The 11,349-nt window shown below is 39.9% G+C and overlaps 1 protein-coding gene across 1 annotated transcript in view; it reads right to left on the bottom strand.

Moving 5' to 3' along the window:
- BARHL1 (BarH like homeobox 1) overlaps positions 1–612 on the bottom strand; it is a 14,685-nt gene extending 14,073 nt beyond the window's left edge. Inside the window, exon 1 of the mRNA XM_063431312.1 lies at positions 1–612. This exon is cut by the window's left edge and continues 652 nt beyond it. The gene's annotated coding sequence lies outside the window, so the exon portion shown is untranslated.
- Positions 613–11,349: the final 10,737 nt, after the last annotated feature.

Raw genomic sequence — 11,349 nt, 5'->3', positions numbered from 1 at the left:
TTTTTTCCTCCAAGGTATCAATTCATATATATATATATAAAATGAAAATAAAATCCTGGTTGAAGATGCTTTGCTTGGGTGGCCAGGACCCCTCAAGAGAAACACTGCCTGGAAGAAAAAAAAAATCAATAGAGGGTTTGTATAACTTAACCAGTCCAATGATGGTAAAATCGATCAGGAGGAGCAGAGTGTGGTGCTGTGTAGCTCACAGAGGTTTTCTGCTGTGGAAGAGATGCTGGATGTCAGTAGCAGAAAAGGGCTCTGATCTTTCATCAAACGGAACTGCCAAAGCTTGGGAGGGGGGTCATCCAAAGGCACATCCCATCATCTTAGCCTGGGATCTCTCTAAGGGACCAAGCTGGGATCAGCAGGAACATAGAGAGCCAGCCAGGTGGTTAGTTCAGCTTCCTTCTTTCAGGACCATGGAGAGGACCTGTGCACATCCACTGCCCTTGATCTAGTCTGTCTCCAAAATGTCCTGTGTGTCACTCCTACCAAACCTTCTGCCCCAGGGGGACAAAAAAAAGGGAGGTCTCAGCTTCAGGTCTCCTTCCTTGGAGAAAACACTCTGGTGTTGCTCATCACTTGGGGTCTTCAGTCTGAGAGGACAAGCTGTAGAGCTTTGGAGAAGCACCCAGAGGGGTCTCCAAGTCTCAGATATCCAGTTCTTCAGATAGCAGTGACCTGGTCTCCTCCTGCCCTTCTAAGGGGGGGTTGGTGGCTTTTGTATCCAGCCTCAGATCTCCTTACACACTGTCACTACTCCCCTTTTTCCTCTTCAGAACTTGTGTCACTTTGCCATGGCTTGCAATGTGTCAGCCCACATGTCACAGGAGCCTGTTCTCTGATTGGCTGCTGGGGCTTTTTGGCTGATGTCATGTCATGAAAAAGAACCTGATCTCCTTTCAGTTTGATTAAAAGAGACAGTGAATTAATTACAGCAGCTCACAGCGCCGGTGTTTACAGGCTATTTCCACCTTGTTTGCTCTCATCCCATCAGTCACCAGGACCTTCTAATGAAGCTATTAACTCTTTCCTGCCCTGCTGGGCACAAAAAACAACACCCAACCAGCACCCCTGCTTGGCAACCACCCGCTCATCTTGGCAACTAACAGGTTAAATCCCAGCTGCTTGCTTTGCACAAGCTTTTAATTGGCAACATTTTATAACCTCCACTGGCAAGGCATTTTGCAACAATTTTGTTCCTTTATTTTATTAATTCATTCTGACACATTCATTCTTGACTCACTTGGTTTGTTTTCGTAATTACACTCTGAAATTGAACACGAGGAAGAGAAAAGATCCCCCCACCCCTCCCTTTACCCCCTCCTTAACTATTTTCCTTTCTTTCTCACCATCACTTTGATCCAGCATAGCAAGGGTTAACCATCCCATTCTAAGAAGAATCATATAATAATACTCTACTCCTGCCCTGTAAATGGAAAGTCTGTCCCCTCTCCTGACAATGACACAGTGTAACTAACTCCCTGCCAGGACTGTGTCCCACTTATTAACCCCTTCACTGCTTTACTACCTCCACCAGAATATGACCCACTAATTAACCCCTTCACTGCTTTACTACCTCCACCACAATATGGCCCACTAATTAACCCCTTCACTGCTTTACTACCTCCACCAGAATATGGCCCACTAATTAACCCATTCACTGCTTTGCTACTTCCACCAGAATATGGCCCACTAATTAACCCCTTCACTGCTTTACTACCTCCACCAGAATATGGCCCACTAATTAACCCCTTCACTGCTTTACTACCTCCACCAGAATATGGCCCACTAATTAACCCCTTCACTGCTTTACTACCTCCAACAGAATATGGCCCACTAATTAACCCCTTCACTGCTTTACTACCTCCACCAGAATATGGCCCACTAATTAATCCCTTCACTGCTTTACTACCTCCACCAGAATATGGCCCACTAATTAACCCCTTCACTGCTTTACTACCTCCACCAGAATATGGCCCACTAATTAACCCCTTCACTGCTTTACTACCTCCACCAGAATATGACCCACTAATTAACCCCTTCACTGCTTTACTACCTCCACCACAATATGGCCCACTAATTAACCCCTTCACTGCTTTACTACCTCCACCAGAATATGGCCCACTAATTAACCCATTCACTGCTTTGCTACTTCCACCAGAATATGGCCCACTAATTAACCCCTTCACTGCTTTACTACCTTCACCAGAATATGGCCCACTAATTAACCCCTTCACTGCTTTACTACCTCCACCAGAATATGGCCCACTAATTAACCCCTTCACTGCTTTACTACCTCCAACAGAATATGGCCCACTAATTAACCCCTTCACTGCTTTACTACCTCCACCAGAATATGGCCCACTAATTAATCCCTTCACTGCTTTACTACCTCCACCAGAATATGGCCCACTAATTAACCCCTTCACTGCTTTACTACCTCCACCAGAATATGGCCCACTAATTAACCCCTTCACTGCTTTACTACCTCCAACAGAATATGGCCCACTAATTAACCCCTTCACTGCTTTACTACCTCCACCAGAATATGGCCCACTAATTAATCCCTTCACTGCTTTACTACCTCCACCAGAATATGGCCCACTAATTAACCCCTTCACTGCTTTACTACCTCCAGCCTTGTTCTTGTTGCTTCGAAATGAGAGTGCACTCAGAATGCACTATAGAGTTGGTTTGTAATATAGAGAGATATACTGGGCTAGGGAAAAGAAGTGGGTTGTTGATTACAAAGTGACATTAAATCCAATTTCAAAAAATGCATGTTATTGCTACACAGGGACACAGAGATAATTTTTCTGTATTTATCAAAAAATATAATAATTGGATAAGGGAACATAAATAGAAACAAATTGATTTGGTAAATTGGGATATGCAGATATATTAATAATGATATAAATACATTAATTATAGTGTATCGTATAAATGAAAGATATAGTCATATATGTGCAGAGTAAAACATAGATACATGGGATAATGATATATACTTAAATATGACACATGAGTTAGATTATTAAATATTTAACATTTATTCAGAATTTTTATGACAAGTGAGATTTCATTTTTAAATTTATTTATTTTTTGCTTGTTTTGTAGATTTCTGGCTGTTTGTATTTTAAGGTTAACCCATAGAAAGTTGTAGACAAATAACTCGTTTTTTTTTTTTTTTTTTAATATATTAGTGTTGCAGTGTTTAAATTAAATAAATATTCTTTAAAATAAATTAAATATATATTCTCATTTATATGTTACGATTCCTTTTCTATTCGTACCAGAAGCAAGAAACGAAATTAAAGCAAATGTTTATTTTCCACATATTTAAAAAAAAAAAATCGAGAATTTCATTTTGTAGAGATTGCATTTAAAAATATATATTTTTTCCCCCACGAAAATCTACTTTGCAGATTGTTTAATCATATTTGTGTATGTTCCTTCTGTTAAATGATTGTATTGCAGCTGTGGTCATGAAATTTCAAACTGCTAAGTAAAATGCAGTGATGGATATTAATTCTTTTTACTAGTCATTAATATAAAAAAAGACTTTTACCTACGTTACCAAAGGCATTATTTCAGTGAGATAGTTACATAACCATTTTCGCTATGACACGTTTTGTAATAACATGATGTCATCAGACTAACACTTTTTGTGTCTGTTTAGTGTAATAAATGCAACACAAATGATCTGTTAGGGATAAAAAATGATAGCTAGATAGATCAGATACATAGAGATAGATAGATAGACAGACAGACAGATAGATAGCTGTGGTTAGATAGATAGACAGACAGACAGATAGATAGCTGTGGATAGATAGATAGAAATATAGATAGATAGATAGATAGATGTGGTTAGATAGACAGACAGATATATAGCTGTGGTTAGATAGATAGATAGAAATATAGATAGATAGATGTGGTTAGATAGATAGACAGATAGATAGATGTGGTTAGATAGATAGACAGATAGATGTGGTTAGATAGACAGACAGATAGATAGCTGTGGTTAGATAGATAGATAGATAGATAGATAGATGTGGTTAGATAGATAGACAGATAGATGTGGTTAGATAGACAGACAGATAGATAGCTGTGGTTAGATAGATAGATAGATGTGGTTAGATAGATAGACAGACAGATAGATAGATGTGGTTAGATAGATAGATAGATAGATAGATGTGGTTAGATAGATAGACAGATAGATGTGGTTAGATAGACAGACAGATAGATAGCTGTGGTTAGATAGATAGATAGATGTGGTTAGATAGATAGACAGATAGATAGCTGTGGTTAGATAGATAGATAGATGTGGTTAGATAGATAGATAGATATATAGATAGATAGATGTGGTTAGATAAATAGATAGATATGGTTAGATAGATAGATAGATAGATAGATATATAGATAGATAGATGTGGTTAGATAGATAGATAGATGTGGTTAGATAGATAGACAGACAGATAGATAGCTGTGGTTAGATAGATAGATAGATGTGGTTAGATAGATAGATAGATATATAGATAGATAGATGTGGTTAGATAGATAGATAGATGTGGTTAGATAGATAGACAGATAGATAGATGTGGTTAGATAGATAGACAGACAGATAGCTGTGGTTAGATAGATAGATAGATAGATAGATAGATAGATAGATGTGGTTAGATATATAGATAGATAGATGGGGTTAGATAGATAGATAGATAGATGTGGTTAGATATATAGATAGATAGATGTGGTTAGATAGATAGACAGATAGATGTGGTTAGATAGATAGACAGATAGATGTGGTTAGATAGATAGACAGACAGGTAGATAGCTGTGGTTAGATAGATAGATAGAAATATAGATAGATAGACAGACAGATAGCTGTGGATAGATAGACAGACAGACAGACAGATAGATAGTGTATATTTAGTGAAAATATTGACTAAATCTACACCAGTTTTACAGATAATTATTTAAATTTTAATTGAGGTGTTTTATGAGGTTACATATTTAAATGGAGGTCCAAACACCTATATTTTACACTTTTTAGAGAAAGTCTTGAATAACCAGAAGAGAATCTACCGAATTCCCCTGTGTCCTAGCAGGGTGGGTACCAGATACACCCAGGTCGAATGATTTTCAGTTACCCAGTGTATATCTATGGGGCTAAATCAATGGGCTATATACTTTGCACCAGAATTTGCCCTTTGCAAATACTAACTGGCTTTTTAGTCAGGTCTGCCATAGAGGGGCAGCAACCACAATAAAATAGTTTGATTCTAGAGATTATCTCATCCTCTGCCACTCACAGGGTTAAAGATTACCTGCTCCCCCTGCATCTCCCTTCCTATCTGTTTCATCTGCAGCTTCACAGTCAATGGGATCTTGAGGGCCCAACAAGCATCACCAAAGAGCAAAGGCAGGTTTGTCTAACAGGAGACCTGTCTAATCATTTAAACAGTGCAGGGGAACAGTAAAAGCTGCTCACAAAGTTTTTTTTTTTTGCTATTCCTTTTGCTAATGAGTACAAGTCATGATGTGTCTATTGCTTTCCCATGTGAAGTTTGTGTCAAGTTAACACTTTGATTTATTTTTCTTATAAAGCCCAATTGTCTCCTTTCTATCTGTCATTTGTGCAAGTTAGGAAGATGTATTCTTGTCTTGAGTTATCACAGGTGCAATATGCAGACATAAGATGTGTGTGTTTTTCGCCTGCACACATTCTGTTGCTAAAAGGTAAATTTGATGGTTTGAGGGATCTGGTATATAAATATATATTTAATTTTCCTCTGGGCTTTCGAAATCTGTCATCATTCAAAACCAACCCCTTACTCCACCCCCCAAAAAAGGCAGAGCCCATTCTACAAACCTATAGTGTTGTGGCTACAGAACCTGCCTTTATGAACATATGTTCAACATCCATGTTACCCAACAGTGCAGGTTTTTAAGATTTTCCCCAGAGGACTATAGGTGGGCTAATGAATCATTTCAGTTCTTTTCAAAAAGCACACCTGGGATTAAGCTGAGATGTGGTTAAGACCTGCCCTTACTGAATGGAAGGGGGGCTACGCCAGTTAAATTTTAGAATGTATGTCTTCATCCCTTGTCTGAACAGGTTTCTTCAAACAAAGAATTCACATATGCCCAGATCAGTGCTGACCTAAATATGTATAATTTAATTAACTCAAATTATTTATTTTGCTAGTGTGGAGCATGTGCTCTGCCTATTTAATAAGTGCCCCCCTCCCTCTCTCCCCCCTCCCCTCCCCCCCGGAAAGAAACACATGAAGAAGTAAATATTATTATTATTTATAAAGCTCCGACAAATGCCACAGCGCTGTACAATGGGTGGACTAACACACAAGTATTTGCAACAAGACAAGTTGGAAGCACAGACAGCACCCTGCTCAAATGAGCTTACATTCTAGAGGGAGGGGGGTAAATTGGCACTAGAGGTAAGAGTAGGATGTATTTCATGTACGGGGAAAAGTAGGTTTCTAGAATAGTTTACAATATAGCATTAGTTTTTTTAGATGACACAGTTGCAGGAGAGGAAGCAAGGTAGGTCACCAAGGTGCGGGGAGGGAAAGCAATTAGCAGTTTAATTGAAAACGCTTTTGTAAAGAAGTGAGTTTTTAATTATCTTTTAAAGGAACTGAGACTGGGTGATAGTCTAATAGAGCAGGGAAGGGAGTTCCACTGGAACGGAGCAGTCCTAGAGAAGTCTTGGAGGCGAGCGTCTGAGGTCCAAGTATGAATAAAGGATAGACGCAGATCTGCGGCAGAACATAGGGAACTGGGGAGGTCATACTTGTGTATTAGTGAGGATATGTAGGATGAGTCTTGCCGCCACATTCATTATAGACTATAACGGGGCAAGCTGTGGACACGTAACACCACTCAGAAAAGGATTTCAGTAGCCAAGGCGAGAGGAGATAGAGACATGGACCAGCACCGTAGCTGCCTCTGGTGTTTGATAGGAGAGAATGCAAGCTATATTTCTGAGATGGAAGTGGCAGGATTTGGCAAGTTACTGGACATGATGGGTGAAGGAGAGGTTGAAGTCAAGGAGAACACTTAGGCAACGAGCCTGCACGGTTATAGTGCCATGACTTAGTTATTTATAAAATATTTTACCAGGAAGGATACATTGAGACTTCTCTCGTTTTCAAGTATGCCTGGCTTAGAGAGAGACAGATACAGGAGTAGCAATAATTGAGTGAGGAAAGACGAGAAGTTCTGTTTTGGACAGGTTACATTTAAAGGGACACTCCAGGCACCCAGACCACTTGTGCCCATTGGAGTGGTCTGGGTGCCAACTCCCACTACTCCTAACCCTACAAGTGTAATTTTTGCAATTTTTTAGAAAACAGCCACTAGAGGTCACGTCCTGCTTTGTAGCAAGGATTTTCCTTGCTAGAGCGTTGCTGGACGTCCTCATGCTGTGTGAGGACCTCCAGCGTCGCTCAAATCCCCATAGGAAAGCATTGAAATTTGTTTTCAATGCTCTCCTATGGGGAGCGCTAATGCGCATGCGCAGCATTAGGTCTCCTCGGCCGGTGGGCAGGATCAGTCTCGCCCACCGGCCGACGGAATCACTGGGAGGAGCGGCCCGGAGGAGGAGGCAGCGACGAGGGACATCGCCGCTGCCTCAGGTAAGTGACTGAAGGGGTTTTTACCCCTTCAGTAACTGGGCATTGGGGGGTGGGAGGGAGAGGGACCCTCCAGTGCCAGCAAAACGGATTGTTTTCCTGGCACTGGAGTTTCCCTTTAAGCCATTGAGCAGCCATTCAGTTAGAAATAGCAAAGTGTCAGTCTGAGGCACAAATCAAGAGGGATGCTGAGAGATCAGGAGAGGACAGATACATCTGCTGTGTAATCCTCATTGAATTGATATTGGAAGCCAAAAGTGCTGATGAGTTTACCAAGGTAGTCAGTGTACATTGAGAACAGTAGGGGACCAAGGACTGAACCTTGGGGAACACTGACAGAGACAGGTTGCAGAGAAGAGGAAGAGACAGAAAATGAAACAATGAAAGAGTGGGGAGAGAGGTAGGAGGAGAACCAGGAAAGTGCAAAGTCTCATAGATTGAATTATGGCGGATGAGAAGAAGTTGTTGATGATCAATAGTGTTGAAAGCAGCAGAAATGTCAATGAGAATGAGGAGAGAGTTGCGACCACTGGATTTAGCAGCAATTAGATCACTGGATGTTTTGGTTATAGCCTTTTCGACAGTGACGAGCGTTGAATCCAGACTGAAGCGGGTCGAGCAGAGAGTTGGATTCAAAGAAGTTGGTCAATCTCATGTACCCAACTCTCTCAAGGATCTTGGAGGCAAACAGTAGTTGTGAGACAGGGCAGTAGTTGAATGGGGAGTTAGGGTCAAGGTTGGGCTTTTTTAGAATTCAGGTTGCATATTTAAAGGGTATGCAAAAGAAGAGGGAGAGGTTGAATATTCTAGTTAGGGGCAGAGCAAGAGAAGGAGACAAAGTGTGAGTGAGATGTAAGGGAATATGGTTGAGGGAACAAGTTGTGGGGCTTGAGGACCAAAGCAGAGTAGAAACCTGTTCTGATGTAGTGTGTGTGAGTGAGCATAGACCAGAGGAGGGAGCGGGGTTGGGGGACGTATTGGTATGGCTGGAAAATAAAGCTATGCACAGTTTAGGGGAGGGTTGGTCAAGCAAAACAAACATTTGGGTAGTTATCAGTAAAAGAAGGGGGAGGGCAGAAATCACAGAAAATGTGGGTCTGGTGACAATTGACGCAAGCTTCCACAAAGGCTATATAGGATAATGTGAGATGTAGGCCATAATAGCAGATTTGGAAAATCCCTTGTTCTTCCACAGACACAGCTTGACGATTTTATCCTTAAATTTGCAATTCAATTTTCATTTCAGCACCATTAAAGAGGATTATTCTGTTCACTCCAAGTTGTAGCAAATGTAAATCTGAATGGCATATTGTGGGCCAGAATAGCTAATTTGAAACATTTTCCAACTCGCATATCTGAAACTCAAATTTGTCATTTGGATTTTAATTCGTTACCATTCTATACTTTGTGAAGGGTTGAGAATTCAATGTAGATTTTTCCAATTTGGCAACATTTGAAGTTGCCTTCGAATTCTCTGCAATTCATAATTTAGTAACTAAAAACACATTTTATTAAAAAAACCCCAAATAAAATAAAAACAAATAAGCTTCTTTATTGTAAGATAATTTAATGTATTATTAAGGAGATGTACTAAGTTTATAGTGTTCAGTATATCTATTTTTTATGATAGGGTCATTTAAGATGCACCCTCTATATAATGACCGTTTATTAACCATCAGACCAATTGTCTCTGATTTGCCACCCTCCCTCCCTCCTCCTTCTCCCCTTGGTTTTCAGCAGCTTGCAAGCGGTCTCTAGTCCCTGCCAGAGTCTCCCGTCCTCTCCCATAGGACCCTGGGCCGGTTGCAAGCTGTCACCAAGACAGAAAAGGATAACACCTCGAAAACTTCTCACAACACCCTCTCACATTACACACACACAGGTTATCCCCATAGTTTAGGGTTTCCTCCTATAGGGTTTGTCAAATTTAAAATACACATGATCACCCTAAATGAACAGATCAGGACATGAATGAATACAATTGAACCAGACACTTTGAGATCTTTATTTAGTTTCCACAAGGAATTAAACCAATTTGAATGCTCACATAGTTACCCTATCTGTGCCCCTACAAGGTCTAAATATCCCTGACCTTGCTCTTAACAATTTATTAGACAGATTTTTATTTAATATTAATTATTGCTTTTATTCCCACTTTTTTTTTCATTTTTATTTTTGTATTTTTATTTCTGATAATTCCAACAGTAAATATATATTTAATATGCAAGCAATAAAATTAAATATATATATGGAACACATGTAGTGGTTATGTGATCCACAAAGAATTGTGTTATAGGGAATTTATAAACCCCGCTCCCAATAAATAATACATAATTTCCTTTATAGAATGTAGTGTGCCTACAGACTTATTCAGAATCACCATCTAGATACAACGTAGGAATTAAAGAGGATCTGAAAGAAATCAGATTGATGCACAACGTGATAGCGAACTAAAAGTTACATACTGGTTAGCTATTTTTATTTTAAATATCCATTCCCTTTTTTTTTGTCCCCCGTCCCCCCTTTTTGTTCCTGGCACAACCAGGGCATACCATGCAAATTACTTTACCATCCATGGCACTGTAAGCTTTGGGCCATGAGCTCTTAATCCCAGAACATCAGGGGGTGATGCGTTTTATATTTACCTTGGTTGCACTAACTTTAAAGTCACACAAAACTCATTTTATTGATAAGTTAAAATGTATTCACTGTAAGCTTCATGAAAATGATTTGTAAAAGATATTGAACATCATCATAGAGACTGGACAATCATTATTTTTATTTTAAATTCTTTATTTTTCTTGTGCATATGAAAAACAAACATTGTATCCTGCAGCGCCACAACAGCAACTGCAGGCTTATCTTGAACAGTAAATTGATATGGCATGCGATTGAATAGCACAATTTTATGGTATGTTATCATGAGATACAAAAGATGTCAGACTGTTCTATAACGTGCAGAGTAGATATTGGTATGAGCATTTGCAGATTTCGTGTAAGAACAATAGGCTGAAGTGTGCATCAGTGGGTTAACTCAGGTTAAGGTAAAATATGGTGTAAGGTGGTGCTGCACTTTGTGTAGGCAAAGCGACATGCGACCACGAGTGGATGAGCAACCATTATAAGGCAACCCATTGCTTGTTCTAACCTAGGATATGCCTGTGAGGGGCCTACTGCGCTGCGAAAGTGTACCTCGGTTTGTTAATGAAACTGACAGTAAGGTTAAAAAGAGTTACAGGCCTGGGCGTCTGAAGCGGGTAAATGCGCCCTGGTGCTTGCCAGTATAGTATACTGAATGGCACGCTGCGCAATGTGCGAGGTGTGGGTCTATTAGTTATAAAATGCTTAATTGAGATTGGTGCCAGCCAGCCTACCAGGCTAAACTTATGGTGGGAGACGGGGTGGGTATCTCAGACCGCTTTTTAGTATTGAGCGTAGGTAGAGGCGTGTATGGGACAAATTAAAAGAAAAGAAGCTCATAAACTTAGGTACATGAGAGCAGAGTTATAGCAGGAGTCCAACAGGTTAAATAAGGTCTGTAGTGTCATCTGCATAGCTGCATTAAACTTCTTGTCCCATGAAAACCAAAGAGAGAGGTCTTGAAAATTAAATGAAGTGAAACACAAAGAAGGGAACATAAAATACTTTGAGTCCTGTAATCAGGCATGTAGTTGTCGGAAGGGTGGCATGGTCA

The sequence above is a fragment of the Pelobates fuscus genome, chromosome 9 (genome assembly GCF_036172605.1).
Source record: "Pelobates fuscus isolate aPelFus1 chromosome 9, aPelFus1.pri, whole genome shotgun sequence".
NCBI lineage: Eukaryota > Metazoa > Chordata > Amphibia > Anura > Pelobatidae > Pelobates > Pelobates fuscus.
The sequence above is the reverse complement of the archived record's forward strand: the minus strand, read 5'-3'. Positions and strand labels throughout refer to the sequence as shown.